Source organism: Carcharodon carcharias, chromosome 4 (genome assembly GCF_017639515.1).
Source record: "Carcharodon carcharias isolate sCarCar2 chromosome 4, sCarCar2.pri, whole genome shotgun sequence".
Taxonomy (NCBI): Eukaryota; Metazoa; Chordata; class Chondrichthyes; order Lamniformes; family Lamnidae; genus Carcharodon; species Carcharodon carcharias.
In genome coordinates, this window is record NC_054470.1 from 15099135 (window position 1) to 15114048 (window position 14914).

The window sequence follows — 14914 nt, forward strand, 5'->3', positions numbered from 1 at the left end:
GTGTCCCATGACAAATGCTATCCCCTGGCAAGTGCAAAGTGCTCACTGATGCACTCCTATTTTTATACCCTGTTTGCAGGTAGTTTTGCAACAGTTATCTATATGCACTTGTGTCAAAACAACAAACAACTTCTAACCAAAATTTGCAACTTTTACCTACAGGAAGAGTTTTCCTAGCTTCCCCACAACAAATTAAGCCAATCAGCTTCACAGCCTGGCATCACTTCTAACTGCTAACTATAACTTGTATCCAAATAGGAGCCCCTGGAGCGCTCAGTACTCTGACCACCTTCCTGACCAATCAGTTCTTTCTTAAAGCTACATCAGGCTATTCAGCACTTAAAGAGACATACAGATTAACGTTTTTCATCATTGAGCTTATGTACAATTTGATAATTTTAAGCCTTATTAATTACACAAATGTGCCAATGAGGTGAGGTCTAACATTGTTCTTCCATTCAGTTAGATCATGGCTGTCTGTATCTGAACCCCATTTGTCTGCTTTTGTTCCACGTCCCTTGGCAATCTTGCCTAACAAAAATGTTTCAAATCCTGAAAGTCTGCTGATGGTCTGGGCCAGACTGAAATCTGATTCATGGGAAGCAGCTGCTTCCCAAGAACCAGATTATTCATTTTATCTTATGCTCAGACTATCCTAGTGGCATTGTGGCTTTCATTGCTCGTTCCCATTTGACCTCTTCCCTATTACCCTGGCATCTTTTCCTTGTGCCATTTTTAATCCTTCTACTTCTCTTTTAATATCCCGCTTGCCTACCATCCTTTTAAATTGTAGAAGATCTCATTTCTTTTCTCCTCTCTTGTTTTTTGCAGTAAGCAGTTACTCACCTCCACCTCAATTCTCCCTGCCACCACTCCTCTTAGTACTTTGTCCTTTTGTCATTATTTTACCTTACCCTGTCCAGAAAGGTTCCCATATTTATCCATCACTTTGATGTCACCAATATGCAAAGTGACTTCACCTCAGAGGTCTCAATCATTGACAAGATAACCACTGCTGAGTTCCTCATTGCCATCATCTCCTACCCATCTCCACCCTTACTATTATCATTCTGCAGCCTTGGAAAAATAGAAAATCACTAACTTAGAATGCAAGCTAACAAGGTTTTTTGAACAAAGAAGATTGATACTTCACATTTCACTAGTTGAGGTATGGCACAATACATAAGTTCAACGTGTGTCAGTCTGTCTTTCTGGGGATCTCAGGACTTCTGGGGTCTTTTCTTCTTGGTTTCTTTAACTCGGTCTCTTGACTCACGACGTCCTTCGATATTTTAACTTGGTCAACTTAACTTTAACATATACACAAATTCCTTGCAGCTTTACGACTTCAGCTCTAGTTTCCTTGTCTACCTTAACTGCTAAAGCTTCTAATCCATCATAACTGCTGGGGCTGCACACTGTACAGCTGGCTGCCGCTGAGTATTCCTTTCTCTCTTGAAAACAGCTTCCTAACAAAAACTGGCTTTCCTGAAATAACTAAGACTGTACTTTACAAGTACCACATAAACAGAAGCTCGGAGTTTACTGAATCAGGCTGACTTCAGAGCCATTTAAAAATCGCAGGTGGTATCCAATTCCATGACTCCCACCCTCATTTCTGGTGCTGGTAATTTTCACTGACATGGGCTAAAGGTGAGGGTCCGCACTCCCGACCTAGCTGGTTCCATACTAGGAGTAGGTATCTCATAGCCCCCATCATTTTTATGGAGTCGTGCCAGCTCCTGGATGACTTGTGGCCCAAAGCCCCTCAGAGGAGTCATGAACCATAGTCTGGACTCTTGAACCTTTTGAATGACAAGCTTGGTATTGTTGGAGATGATGGCATACTGGTAATGTCACTAGACCAATAATCCTAGAGGCACAGGCTAATGCTCTGGGGACTTGAGTTCAAATCCCACCATGGGAGCTGTGGTATTTAAATTCAATTAATAGAAAGGTTCAGCTAATTATTAAAAAAAGACTGGATTGAAAGTGAGGTTGGGATTTTCCAGCCCTGATGCTGGTGGGCATTGTTGTTGGTGGGATGGGACAAACTTGGAGAGCCATTGACAGTCAATGGCTTCCATGTTTTCCTGTCCCATCTGCAACAATGTCCACTGGTGTCGGGGCTGGAAATCCTGGCTCTAGTCACAGTAATAGTGACCATGAAAGCAGCACTGATTGTCATAAAAACCCTTCTAGTTCACTAATGCCCTTCACAGGGAAGGCAGTTTGCCATTCTTAACTGGTCTAGCCAACATGTGACTGCAGACCCACAACAATGTGGTGACTCTTAACTGGCCTCACAGGACAATTAGGGACAGGCAACAAATGCTGGCAGTGACACCCATATCCTATGTGAGAATAAACTTAAATGTCTTACCCATGATCTTTCCATGTCACTTCTATTACCCCATGTCACCTCCATGCTCATTCACCCAGTCTGCACTATGTACAGATCAATGAGCCATATAATAACAATGACAAGTGTTGAAATGTTGAGGAAAAAGAAACACCCATTTAGATATCTGCTTTGACAAAAACTGTCCCTACAATTCGATAACGGTGTCAATCAGGCAAGGCCATTTATAGTATCAATAACAGAAGTGTTGCCCATATCATAGCTCTTAATCTTGTCCAAATAAACGTACAATAAATGACATAAGAGATCACAGAAATAATAACTTATTGTAACCTCATGCAGATGTCATTCAAGCAAAGTAAATGCTCCACTTTAGCTTGTCCAAACAGCCTCCTGCTGAGCTAATGCATTTGTGAGACATGGAGCTCAGCCAAGCATTCATAATGAGCCCAGGTGGAGAAACATCTGTTTATGCTAATACAGTTCCTAGATGACATTGTTATATGTCTCATTGGTTCTGTATTTAGTCCATACTGGGTGAATGGGCACGGAAATGTCTTTGGGGGCATGGAAGTGGCACGGAGGGAACATCACAGGCATGGTGAGCATGGAGGGGACATGGAAGGGGCAAGAAGGTGTCTTGGGGAGTGGGTGGAGGGTGAGAGTGTATGAGAGATAAGTGTTCGAGCGCCTTGCCACTTTTAATACAACTGGGAAAAAGTTCCAAGAAACTGAGGCAGGCCTTCCAACCAGCCCACTTTGGCACCCACCCACTCGCGTGGCTAAATACAATCTGTTTCTGGGGGTCGACAGGCCCAACTCTCTCCCACTCCTGCCTCCCCAAAGCAAAGATTACAATAATCAGGCCCTTTAAACCGGGGCAGGTCTGGCAAGTCGGGAAATTTCCCAATATGAGCCTCAGCTGTGAAAATACAGCTGTGGCTGTGTAAATGCCGTATGCTTCTTCTCTGGTCCCCTGTTCATAGGAATAATAGAACACAGGAGCAGGATTAGGTCGTTTAACCCCTCCAACCTGTTCCACCATTCAATACAATCATGCCTGATTCATCATAGTTACATCTGTGCATCTGTCCAACAGCTTTCTTCCTTTGATTTAATGCCTTTTGCCCCCATCTAGTCACTCACAGTCTCCTATCCTGGCTGTTCACCTGATAAAATTCATTCCTCTGTACCTAAGGTCTAGGGGTCATAGACTTAAGGACACCTGACCCACAATTGGCAGACCTGGACTGACCATCACTTCACCCCCTCCACTGTCAATTCATCCTACTACTCCAGTATCTCCCTAATAGGTAAAGATGACCAACTGTCCTTCAGCTCTTCTCCCCCATTCCTTCCATTTGCGCCTCTAATGCCAAGAGGAGAAAGATTATGGGTCTTTTTATCCCAAAGATCAAGGTTATTTTCATGGAAATCTGCACCATTACAGCCTCCTCTGTATCCTTCTATGTCTCTAACCCATACCTATAATTCCAAGCCCCCTCTGGACTCATTTACTATATAAGGACCAATTTCTCCTGTATCAATCCTTTATTCAGGCTTTTTCAGATCATTTCTTGCCCAACAACAACACTGAAAGTTGCAATGACACTGTTTCCCTCCCTTCCAAAGCCATTGTATTCACCTTAACTTAAAAAATAACCACCCTTCAAATACCGCTCTATTTCCGATTTCTATTTTGCACCTAAGATTTTTGAGTGAGGTATCCTGACCTGGTTCTATATTTACTCTCTCACAATTCCTGATTTAAATGCTGTGGTTTCTTTCCCATGGAAAGTACTGATGCCTTTCAATGTCACCAATGACAGCGCTTGTTCCTGTAATCATGGCGTATTATTATCTTAAAGCTTGTTCAAACTCTCCAATACTTTCATCGTGGCTGATCTTATCATACATCACTGTCCTTTTCTTGTGATCCACAATGCCATCTTCATGTGATTTCTCTCCTATTTGCCCCTGTGCAGCTTGCAGGCCTCTTTAGAAATTATCAGCTGCTCTTGCTGTTCCATGCTATTCTTTGAAATACCCTAAGGTTCCATATTTGTCATCCTTCTTTTCTGCAATTGCATGTTGCCTCTATAGGCACAGGGCCATTTTTTGTGTATATGGTGACAACACCCAATTGCACTTTCCTAGCACATGCTGATAAGTGCAAAGTAATTGGGACAATTGTTTCTTCTGCTGTACCTGGAAATATTAGATTGCTTGGAAGAAGCACACGCAGGAAAATTGGTTGAACAGCTAGCTCAATTGTCTCTCCATTTAAATTAATGGGCAAAAAGAATCATGTGGACTTCCCTGCGGGCTTGCATTCCGACCTGCTCAGTGTTACTCTATCTGTTGCGCCAAGGCACAGCAACAGTGAAAATGTCTCATTACACTGCAATTAATAATGATTCAGTATAGAAGTTGTCAAGCACTAAGTGCACGGAATGCTCTTTTCTGTTGATCTTGTTATGACAACTGCCAGGAGCAAAAAAGAGAAACTGGATATAAAGCAGATTAGCCCCATGAACCATATTAGAAAAGCAAAATTCTATAATAGAAAGAGAACACAACAGATTCCTGGCAATTGTTATACTGCAGTAAACTCACAATGGGGTTAAGGTACTTTAATGTTATGACCGTTTGCTGCATAACTTAGTGACTTTCAATAAAGATGGAAAGCACGGGAATCAACAGGCTGGATCTCCCGATTGGAGAATTCCGGGTCAGGAACCCAGAGCAGGCGATGATGGGACATCAATCACTATCTTCCCAGAGGTGGTCAATTAAGAAGCTTCCTCTGGGACTAAGGTCCAATTAAGGATGGCGGGTGCACCAGGGAAGCAGAAGGCCCAATCAGAGGGCCCGCAGTGTTGTCAGGCTTACAGTCCTACGAGAAGAGGGGGGCTACCCAGGCAGGCATCGGGAGCAAGGGTGCCTCAACATGGTGGCGTCCTTGGTTTCCTGTAGAGAAGTCACAAAATAAAGAGGCCTAAAGCCGATAGGGCCATCAAGGTGGAAGAGTAGTGACAGACAAGGTTCTGGCCTTTGTGGCCCCGTCACTGGGGTGTGCAACCTGCGGCTCAGATGGCAACCTGGCCTCCCAGCCTCCAATGTGCTGAAGGCCTCCACACTCTGGGGTGTGAAATGCTCTGACAGCAGGAAACTAACAGCACAAAATAACAGATACCTAAGTCAGTCCTTGATTGCCCTAATTACCTGTCCACTTCAGTGGAGTGGGAAAATGCCCCGAAGGTAGAAAGGCACTGGGGAGCCACACCCCTTTCCTGGCTTCTGTCACCTTCAATCCCATTTCCAGAGGGGGTGGGAAAACTCAGCCCAGTATGTTTGGAATAAGTGCCAGCACATTTTTTTACAGACTCAGTATTCAGTGAGTAACCCTTCATCAGTTTTGTTCCTGAATGGCATAGAGTTTGATCAATCAACTTGAACATGCAAACCACCACTGATAGCATTGATTGACATGCCACCTAAATTACTATAGGAAAATACAGACACATCAATCAGTATTGTACTGTACTTCCAGCGCTACTCTAGAAGTAGAATATCTCAGTACTGACAGACACTACTAGCTATTGATGCTGTTCTGGGCAAATAAAAACTCAAACAACTTAAATTTGTCAAGGTTCAGGTTCATATTTTGTGTAAAATAGCAATTTTCTGAAATTACGAATGAATTGGAAACTCATATGTGTAAGAAAAGCTTAACCAGATCAATTTTTTATTGGATTATTGACTTAAGCAATACATTTTGTCTATTTGGGGTTTAATTCAGCAAGGGTGGAAAAGCATCTATGCCTAATCTAAATTGGTTCAGAGACTGGTTGACTTTTCCTAACATTATCTGCTCATCATGTATATTTGGCATCTTTTCCTGTTGTGTGAAGCAGTTATATTAACATATCAAAAATATCAGAGTTGAATTTAGAATTCTTGAGTCTCTCTCCATCGGAAACATTTGGTGGAGGGGGGTGGGGGCCTCAGTACTCCCCATTCAATGCCCCCAGCCCTCACCCTTGTATGACCTATCCCCCAGCTAACGCATTAAAACCCACCCTTATTGAGAAAGCTGGTCAATAGGCGCTTCTTATTCCAATTGTATTGGGGGCAGACAGCCTAAGCTTCTCAGGTTGTAAGAGGAGAGTTACTTATTAGACATGGCAGTCCCCATATTTAGTTCCAGTCTCTGATATGAGCACTGTAGGTCCATCTGTTGAAGGGCCCCTGAGTAAGATGCTCTTAAGTGCTGACAAGAGTACTCACACTGTTTTTATTTAAATCACACTGAACTCTTTGGTGTGTATTTTGTGACCAGCCTCAGCCATGATCATATTGAATGGTGGAGCAGGCTGAAAGGGCCAAATGGCCTACTCCAGCTCCTAGTTTCTATGGCCAGGATTTCCAGGTTTGGCAAGTGGGGGGCGGGGCCTGCTCGCTGACGTGTAAAATGTCGTGGGGTGACGTTGGGCGGAACTCCCGACGTCACCCTGCCTCATTTCAATTTTCAGGTCGGCGAGGGGTCAGCAGAATCAGATGTGCACTGCTGACCTGTCAACGGCCAACTGAGGCCATTGACATAGTAGTTAAAGTAATTAAAGCATGCCGGTCATAAGGATTGTTTTGGTGAGGTAATTAATGGACCTGCCCGTCCAACATTAAGGGCTTAAGAAAAAGCATGAAACCTCACCCATGGGCGGGATGAGATTTCACGTAGGTTTTTAACATTTTTAATAAAATTGTTAATGAAAATGATGGACATGTCCCATCTCACGTGACAGTGTCACATGAGAGGACATGTCAGGGAAATTTATCTCTTCTGTTTTAAATTTTTTTCAGATAGGAGCTGATCTCCCATTGGCAGCACTTAGCCTCAGGGAGATGAGTGCGCTCTTTCATGCGCAGGCATGAAACAGCGCACTCTCGGCCCAGGGAATCCACCCCCCCCCCCCCCCCCCCCACCACCGTGCGCATAGGGAGCACATAATGCTTCCTTGTGAACGTCACGCTGGGCAGGCCTTAACTGGCCTGCCGATGTAAAATGGTGGCGCGCCCCTGATTGTGGGCGGCAATCGGAGGTGTGCCTCCATGCACCCGCTCTTCCCTCCAACAGGGGGGAAATTCTGCCCTGTGTTTCTGTGTAAAATGTTGGTGCTTTATGAATGTGCTAAATACGAAATTGACAGAAACAAGATCAATTGTTAAAGGTAATAAAATAGATTTGGGGAATTTCCTTAGGGCTTTTTGAAATGGCTACCATAACTTTGATGAGATGTTGACAGAAACCCTATTTACATAATTTGACATGAAAAATAGAGCAGGGTGTGAATTCTTTCCAATGAGAGATTAAACTGTGGCCCTTTTAGCCTTCTTAGGTGGCTCAGGATTTTAACAGACTAATGGATTCTGGGCCCACAGCCAAGCCTCATTATGCATTCTTGACCAAGAACTCAGAAATTCATTAGAGTACTATAACACCTGAGCACTAGAGAAAACGTTGCTTGAGTGACAACTCTGGCTCTCTAATTTTTGCTGCCAATTGCACAATCTTTACACAAGATTAAGAGGTTTCAAGTGTTTGCTGTTTAAGCTGTTGCAGCTTGAAAGGGCCTGTATGATTGGCACTTTTATTGCCTTGTAATAAAATGATTTTTTTTAACATAGTGGAAAGTTATGAATGAATGACTGTTTTGTTTAAGCTTTTTTTACACATTCTATTGTGACTAGAGAGTTGAATGATTCTATACAATGTATAATAAATCAGTGGGCATGGAAGTGCCACAGCTTAGCATAGGGGACATGAGGGGTCATTCAGGTGGGTGGAAGGGCATAGCTTGACATAGGTGGCATGAAGGGACATGACGGTGGTGGAGGGGCATAATTTGATATAGAGGACAAGCAGGACCATGGGGAAATGGGTGGATGGACATTGCTTGACGTAGGGGGCAGCAGGAACCATACAGGGTGGGTGGAGGGGCATAGCCTAGCATGAGGCATGGGGGTCATAAGGACTGTTTTGGTGAGGCATACCTTGGCATGGGGGGGTATGAGGAGGACCTTTTGAATTTACATTTTAAAAGTTCCCTCATGCAAATTATGGTTCACAACACCTCTGACATGCCATGAAACGTGACTTATTGAAAACCTGGTGCAACTCCACCATCCTGCACCGTTAAAAGTCACCCCTGAAAATTGGAAATTCCAAGAATGGGGTTGGGAATCCCGGAATTGGGTCCCGGCTGCCATTTTCAAAAGGCTCCCGAGTCATCCCAGCCCAAAATATCCTATGGCTCCATTTGGAGAAGAGCAGGGAAGTTTTCTTTAGTGTTGTGTTATTTATCCCTCAACAAACATTACTAAAACAGGGTGTAATTGGTCACTATCTCATTGCTGTTTGTAGACCTTGCTCTGAGCAGCTTGATTTGAAGAGTACAACATGGACTACACTTCAAAAGTATTTCATTGGCTGTAAAACAATCTGGGCTGACCTGAGGTTGTGATAGATACTATACAAATGCAAGTCTTTGGTCCTTTTATTGCTTCTGTAATAATATAAGAACATGTATAGGCCATTTTGTTCTCAGAGCTAGTTTTATCAATCAGTTAGATTATCGTTAGCCAATGAACCAATTCCATTCACCTGGCTTTGTTCCATATCCTTGGATACCCTTACCCAACACAAATCTATTAATCTCAATCTAGAAAATTCAAATCAAGGCTTTTGGCAAAGCGAGTTCCAGATTTCCACTTCCCTTTCTATCTAAAACTACTTCATGGGCAGAATTTTCGGGTCGTCTGGTGGAGGCATCAGGCAGGCCTGGGAGCGGCTGGGAAATGCTGGCCAACTAATGGCCAGCCAGCATGAAATGAGCAGTGAGAACCTCAGCACTGCCAAAGTGGGAGCTGGAGGAGTGTCTCTTTTGATTGGCCAAAGGGTTTAAATCAGGAGACATTGTTACAGCTGAAGAGCACAGTTAAGAAATTCACTTTTAAAATATTTAACATCCAAATTAATTAATTAAAAAGAATTGCGATGGATGGGCAGGTGATGTGTTGCAGCTGTAGTATGTAGGTGATGGTATGATCCACAGTGACCACATCTGCAGCAAGTGTTGGCTACTCGAGGAATTTTGGCTCAGATTTGATGAGCTGGAATCCGAGTTGCGGACACTGCGACACATCAGAGAGGAGCAGAGCTACCTGGGGCAGGATTTTCCCCCATCGGGGGCAAAGTTGAAGTGCGGGCGCACACAGGCGCGCCTCCGATCAGCGCCCCCAATCGGGGGCGTGGCGCCATTTTACATGGGCGGGCCAATTAAGGTCTGCCCAGAGTGACATCTGCACAGAAGCGCTATGCTCCACTGTCAAAAGTATTAAAAGCAGAAAAAAAAAATTCCATGACATGCCCCCTCATGTGACACTGTCACATGAGTTGGGACATGTCCATAATTTAAAAAAAAACTTTAGTTAAATTTTTAAGAACCTACATGAAACCTCATCCCGCCCGTGGCTGAGGTTTGATGCTTTTTCTAATTTATGCCAGTGCTCCTGGCCTGCTCGCCAACCTTAAGGTTGGACGGGCAGGTCCATCAGTTAGCTTAATTTCTTTGCCAATCTCAATTGGCCATTGACAGGTTGGTGGGTGCACAGCTTACTTTGCTGTGCCCCTACCTACCTGAAAATTTAAATGGAGCGTGGTGATGTCGGGAGTTCCGCCCCACGTCACCGCACATCATTCTATGCGTCGGCGAGCAGGGCCCGCCCCCCCCCCCCAGCTTGCCGAAGGGAAAATCCTGCTCCTGGACACTATGTTTCAGGAGGCTGTCACACCCCTTAGATTAATTACAGCAAATTTGATCCATGGTCAGGGACAGGAGGGTGTGTCTGTGGGTGAGGCAGGTATGGGGATCCAGAATTTAGCTTCAGAGGAGGTTCAGTCAGTGCCCTTGTCTAATTCATATGATGTTCTTGCTCCCAGTGTGGACAAAGGTAGAGACTGCAGGGGGGGATGAGCAAACAGGCCGCAGCACCGTGGTACAGAGCGCCATTCAAGTGGAGGGAGAAAAGAGAAATGTAGTAGTACTAGGGGATAGCATAGTTGGGGAATAGATACTGTTCTCTGCAGTGAAGACAGAGAGTCTCAAAGGCTATGTTGCCTATCTGTGCCATGGTTAAGGACCTCTCTTCTGGGCTGGAGAAGAACTTGGAATGGGAGGGGAAGGATCCAGCTATCATGGTCCACATAGATACCAGCAACACAGGTAGGACTAGGAAAGGAGCACTGCTGAGGGACAATGAGCAGCTCGGGGCTAAATTAAAAAGCAGTACCACAAGGATGATAATCTCTGGATTACTACCTGAGCCACATGCAAATTGATGTTGGGTAAATAAGATTAGAGAGGTAAATGCGTGGCTCAAAGATTGGCCTGGGAGAAATGGGTCCTGATTCATGGGGCATTGGCACCAGTACTAGGGAAGGAGAGAGCTGTTCCGTTGGGATGGGCTTCATTTGAACCATGCTGGGACCAGTGTCCTGGCGAATCACATAACTAGGGTTGTAGATATGGTTTTAAACTAATTAGTGGGGAGCAGGGTCAATTGAAGGGAAGTTTAAAAAATCAAAAAGAAATGAGATAGCCGAAGTGCAGGGTAGTGAAGAGGAGAATGATAATCAAAGTGTGACAGGACGGGGCAGAAAATATAAGCAGAAGAGTGCACCAGAAATTAGAACCAGAATGAGTAATAATGGTAAAAAGTTAAAGCTTAAGTCTCTTTATCTGAAGGCACACAACATTTGAAACAAGAAAGATGAGTTGACGGTACAAATAGAAATATATGGATATGACTTGATAGCTATTACAGAGACATGGTTGCAGGGTGACCAAGATTGGGAACTCAATATTCAAGGGTATTCGAAGTTCTGGAAAGATAAGCAAAAAGGAAAAGGAGGTGGGGTAGCTTTGTTAATAAAGGAAGGTATCAGTGTGGTGGTGATATAGGTGGCATAGATCATGATGTGGAATCAGTTTGGGTAGAAATAAGGAACAGCAAGGGGAAGAGGTCATGGGTGGCAGTCATCTATAGGCCCCCGAAGAGTTGCCTCACTGTAGGACAAAGTATAAATCAGAAAATAACGGAGGTGTGTAAAAAAGACGCTACAATTGTCATGGGTGATTTTAATCTGCATATTGATGGAACAAATCAGATTGGCCGGGGAAGACAAACCTGTAGAGTTCATCAGGGATTGTTTCTTAGAGCAATTGCAGAACCTACCCAGGAACAGGATATTTTAGATCTAGTAATGTGTAATGAGGTAGGTTTAATAAGGGATCTTGTAGTTAAAGATACCCTCGGGGATAGCGACCACAACATGGCAGAATTTCAAATTCAGTTTGAGGGCGAGCAATTGGGGTCTCAAGCCAGTGTCCTCAGCTTAAATAAGGGCAATTGCAGAGGTATGAAGAAAGAGTTGTCTAAAGCGGGCTGAGAAAATAGACTAAGGGGAAGGTCAGTGGATGAGCAGTGACAGACATTTAAGCAGATTTTTCATAATGCTCAGCAAAAACTTATCCCAGTCAAAAAGAAGGATGAACTACCCATGGTTAACAAAGGTGGCCAAGGAGAGTATCCAATCCAGAACTAAGGCATATAAGGTGGCGAAAACTCATGGTAGGCCAGAGGATTGGGAAGTTTTTAGGAACCAGCAGTGGATGACTAAAAAGCTAATAAAGAGAGAGAAATTTGATTATGAAAGTAAATTGGAAAGAAATATAGGGCAGCATTTTCCCCCAGTTGGGGGGGATTGTGCGGGTGCAGGCGCAGGTGGGGGGGATTCCCAATCGGTGCCCTCAGCTGGGGGCTAATTAAGGCCCACCCAGCATGACATCTGCCCGGAAGCACTGTGCGGGGGTTGAGAGGGAGGGGGGGTGCGGGGAGGATTCCCTGAACTGGGAGTACACTCTTTCACGCCTGCATGTGAAAGAGCACAAAGATCTCTCTGAGGCAAAGTGCTGCCTCAGGGAGCTTGGCTCAAGTTTGAAAATTTTATTAAAGGGAGAAAAAAATATTCCTGACATGTCCCCTCATGTGACACTGTCAATTACTTTTACTTTTAAATTTTATGCATATTTCAAATCCCTCATGAAACCTCATCCACATTCCTTTGGAATGTTTATAATATCCTCCACTGTGAAGACTGATGCAAAATATTGGTTTCAATTATGTGCCATTTCCCTGTTCCCCATTATCAATTCTCCAGTTGAATCCTTCAAGGGTTCCATGCTCACTTTAGCTACTCTCTTTCCTTTTATATACCTGTGGATGAGGTTTCATGTTTTTTCTGAAGGCCGCCTGGGCTTTTTGCCTGCCCGCCGACCTTAAGGTTGTACGGGCAGGTCCATTAATTGGGTTAATTACTTTTTTAAAGGCCTTAAATGGGCGTTGACAGATCAGCAGGTGCTCAGCCAACTCGACTTCATGCCCGCCGAACTGAAACGCATCATGTTAAGCGTCAGTGAGTGGGTCCCACCCCTGCTCACCGGCCGGAAAATGCAGCCCATTAAAACAAACAGCAAGAGCTTCTTCAGGTATATAAAAGGAAAGTGAGTAGTTATAGCTAAAGAGCATGGAATCCTTGAAGGATGCAACTGGAGAATTGAACAGGGAAATGGCACAAAATTTAAACCAATATTTTGCATCAGTCTTCATGGTGGAGGACATTATAAACATTCCAAAGGTATCAGGTAAGCAAGGAGCTTACCTGATTGGAGGAAAGAGCTTGTAACAGTCTCTATCACGGGGGACAAAGCATTTGACAAACTAATGGGAGTAAAGGCAGACAAGTCACCAGGACCTGATGGCCTACATCCAAGAGCTTAAAGAAAGTGGCTGAAGGAATAGTGGAGGCATTGGTCGAATCATTCCCAAACTCACTGGATTCTGGGAGTGTCCCAGCGGATTGGAAAACTGCTAATGTGATGCCCCTGTTCAAAAAGGGAGAGAGACAAAAAGCAGGAAACTATAGGCCAGTCAGCCTAACATCTGTCATTGGGAAAATGCTAGAGTCAATTATTAAGTAAGAAATAGCAGAGCATTTAGAAAAGCTTAACACAATCAAACAGAATCAACATAGCTTTGTGAAAGGGAAATCATGCTTGACAAATTTGCTAGAGTTCTTTGAGAATAAAACAAGCAGAATTGATAAAGGGGCAAGATGCAGTGTATTTGAATTTCCAGAAGACATTCGAAAAGGTGCCACATAAAAGGTGCCACGCACAAGATGGGAGCTCACGGTATTGGGGGGTAATGTATTAGTATGGATTGAGGATTGGTTAACACATAGAAGACAGAGAGTCAGGATTAATGAGTTTTTTTCAGGTTGGAAAGACATAACTAGTAGAGTGCCACAAGGATTAGTCCAAGGGCCACAATTATTTACTATCTATATTAGTGACTTGGAGGAGGGGCAAAGTGTAATATATCCAAATTTACTTACGATACAAAAATAGGTGGGAGGGCATGATGTGATGAGGACATAAGGAATCTGCAAGAGGATATAGACAGGTTGAGTGAGGCAAAAACTTGGCAGATGAAGTTTAATGTAGGAAAGTGTGAGGTCATGCTCTTTTATGGGAAGAATCATTTAAATGGAGAGAAACTCCAGAAAAAGTGCAGCACAGAGGGATCTGGGTGTTATTGTGCATGAAGCACAAAAAGTTAGCATGCAGGTGCAGCAAGTAATTAAGAAGGCAAATGGAATTTTGGCCTGTATTGCTAGGGAGTTAGAATTTAAAAATAGGGAAGTCTTGTTACAACTCTACAGGGTGTTGATGAGGCTGCACCTGGGAGAGAATTTTTCCTATGGCGGGCAGGCGGGGGTGGGTGCAGAGCCAATCGCCGCCCGTGATTGGCTGCGCACTGCTATTTTACATGGTCAGGCCAATTAAGGCCCACCCAGCTTAACACGTGACCAGTAGTGCTCAGTGCTACGTATGCAGGCGGAGGGGAGGTGGAAGAGGCAGGGCCTGTACTCTTTCACACATACGCATGTAAAAGTGCAGTAATATCCCTGAGGCACGGAGCTGCTGGGACGCTTGCCTATTGGCATCGCGCACCATTTTACGACCGATTGTGTTGGGCACTTGCCACCTGCAGTACATAAAATCCTGTGCCAGGGGTTTCACTCCTAAATGACCAACCCTATTGTATGTAGCAGTATCCACATAAACATACAAATTAAGAGCAAGAGCAGGAACACTTGGACCCTCGAGCCTGCTCCGCTAATCAATAAGATCATGGCTGATCTGATTGTAACCTCAATTCCACGTTCCCGGCTACCCCTGATAAACTTTCACCCCCTCGTTATCAAGAATCTATCCAGCTCTGCCTTAAAAATATTCAAAGACTCCCCTCCAGGAACTCTTCCAGCACCATTTTGAACATTTGCAGTGAATTTGCACTCACTGCCTGATTTAGAAACCATTTTCAAAGGTCAGTGATCCCCTGGGAAATTAAAAGTCTCCTGAAATC

The 14914-nt window shown here is 44.1% G+C and overlaps 1 protein-coding gene across 1 annotated transcript in view; it reads left to right on the plus strand.

Annotated features, from left to right (window-relative positions):
- prdm6 (PR domain containing 6) overlaps positions 1-14914 on the plus strand; it is a 296418-nt gene that overhangs the window by 21655 nt on the left and 259849 nt on the right. The gene's annotated exons all lie outside the window — the stretch shown is intronic.